The sequence below is a fragment of the Prunus avium genome, unplaced genomic scaffold, assembly GCF_965620075.1.
Source record: "Prunus avium unplaced genomic scaffold, drPruAviu1.hap1.1 HAP1_SCAFFOLD_105, whole genome shotgun sequence".
Classification (NCBI taxonomy): domain Eukaryota; kingdom Viridiplantae; phylum Streptophyta; class Magnoliopsida; order Rosales; family Rosaceae; genus Prunus; species Prunus avium.
In genome coordinates this window covers 20,001-22,500 of record NW_028276937.1, presented here as the reverse complement: position 1 = coordinate 22,500, position 2,500 = coordinate 20,001, and positions in this window count along the sequence as shown.

Sequence of the window (2,500 nt, the reverse complement as noted above, 5' to 3'; positions counted from 1 at the left end):
TAAGGATGGCTTGCCTCGCCTTGCCTTGGCATGCCGTGCCCATGATGTGGCCTTGACCAAGCCATTCAAGCCATGCGTTGCCTTCGCCTTGGCATGCCGTGGCCTTGCCTCGCCATGCGATGCATTCCGACAAAGTGACGCGAAGCGGAAGCCTATCATGGCGTAAAAATGTCGACAAAATTTTTCGACATTTGAATAATGGGGTTTGACAAGGTTTGAAAAATTCAATACAAATGGTAGGCTTGAATGTCGACAAAGTGACGCGAAGCGGAAGCCTACCACGGCGTAAAAATGTCGACAGAATTTTTCGGACCTTGTCCTGCCATGGGCTGCGCGCAGCATGCCGGCAGCCTGTGCGCAGCGTGCGCACAGCATGTCGGCAGCGTGCGCGCTGCTGAGACTGTCGACAGAAATTTTCGAAACTTGTCCTGCCATGCGCGCGCGCAGCGTGCGCACAGCATGCCGGCAGCGTGCGCGCACCATGCCGGCAGCGTGCGCGCAGCTTGCGCGCAGCGTGCTGATTCTGTCGACAGTGAGGCTAGCGAAACTTGTCCTGCCATGGCGTGCGCGCAGCCTGTGCGCGCAGCTTGCGCATCTGTCGACAGTGAGGCTAGCGAACTTGTCCTGCCATGGCATGCGCTGTGCGCAGCCTGTGCGCAGCGTGCGCGCAGCTTGCGCATCTGTCGACAGTGAGGCTAGCGAAACTTGTCCTGCCATGGCATGCGCGCAGCCTGCGCACAACATGCGCACAGGCTGTGCGCAGCGTGCGCGGAGCTTGCGCGCAGCTTGCGCATCTGTCGACAGTGAGGCTAGCGAAACTTGTCCTGCCATGGCATGCGCGCAGCGTGCGCGCAGTCTGTGCGCAGCGTGCGCGCAGCCTGTGCGCAGCGTGCGCGCAGCCTGTGCGCAGCGTGCGCGCAGCCTGTGCGCAGCGTGCGCGCAGCCTGTGCGCAGCGTGCGCGCAGCCTGTGCGCAGCGTGCGCGCAGCCTGTGCGCAGCGTGCGCGCAGCTTGCGCATCTGTCGACAGTGAGGCTAGCGAAACTTGTCCTGCCATGGCATGCGCGCAGTCTGCGCGCAGCATGCGCGCAGCATGTGCGCAGCATGCCGGCAGCATGGTTCCAGGTTTTTTCAAATGTCGACAGAATTTTTCAAATCTTGTCAAACCCCGTTTTTATTGAAATTTCCTCGCACAATAAGCTCCCCATAAGTAGTCTATGATTTTTAGGACCTTCTCCAACTTACAAAACTAAAAAATTCCTCCCGGATTTGTTTTAATGATTTTTTCAATTTTACGACTTCTAAAAATAATAAAAAATACTTCCCGACTTCAAAAATTTATGAAACTTTTTCCCATCATAGATTGCATGTTTCTTAGTATCCCTGCAAAAAATCACGTCCAAATACCTTGTATTGAATTATTTAGAGCCCATTATGACTCCTCGCGCATAGGTGATGTCTCTTCCTGTCAAAGGGCTAAATGCATAAAATGCTATATAGGGGGGTGTGTGTTGCCTGCATATGCATGGCAGCCCATGCCTTCCTAGCTGCAGCCCCCTTCCCCCACGCCACACCCATGTCATGTTGCCTCGATATGTTGCCTCGGTATTATGGGTTTGGTGTCGGGGTCGGGGGGCTGCCACCCATGGCGGTGGTGGCCGGAATCCGGCCTCCGCCACCACGCCGCCGCCATGGGTGAGGGAGGAAAAAAAAGGCGTGGAAAGTTGCGAAATGGGGTTGTCTAGGCTTTTTTTTGGCATGGGAGAGCATGGAGTGCTAGGAACTCCTTCTCAAATGCACGGGCATGTCGACCACAACCTCATTTCGCAACAACAACCACCCGTGTGGGGTGGCGGTGGGTGGATAGTCGCGGATTGGGGCTTGCCAAGCCAATGTTTTCAAAAAATTTCATCAAAATTAAAAACAAATGTTTTGTTGCCTTCGGATTTGTGGGCGAGCGGCGAGTCGGAGTGGAGCCGGTAAAGTTTAACCTCGGTGTGCACGGTTGTTTTTAGAAACTCAATCCAATGCCGGGGACGTTGAAAGTGACGCTCTTATGAGTTGCAAACCCGCAAGATTTAAAGAACCTTTTCAAAACAATTTCAAACCAACAAGATTTAAAAACAGAAATTTTCATCAAAATGAAAAACAAATGTTTTGTTGCCTTCGGACTAGTGGGCGAGCGGCGAGTCGGAGTGGAGCCGGTAAAGTTTAACCTCGGTGTGCACGGTTGTTTTTAGAAACTCAATCCAATGCCGGGGACGTTGAAAGTGACGCTCTTATGAGTTGCAAACCCACTAGATTTAAAGAACCTTTTCAAAACAATTTCAAACCAACAAAATTAAAAACAAATGTTTCGTTGCAAACAAATTGTGGGCGAGCGGCGAGTCGGAGTGGAGCCGGTAAAGTTTAACCTCGGTGTGCACGGTTGTTTTTAGAAACTCAATCCAATACCGGGGACGTTGAAAGTGACGCTCTTATGAGTTGCAAACCCACAAGATT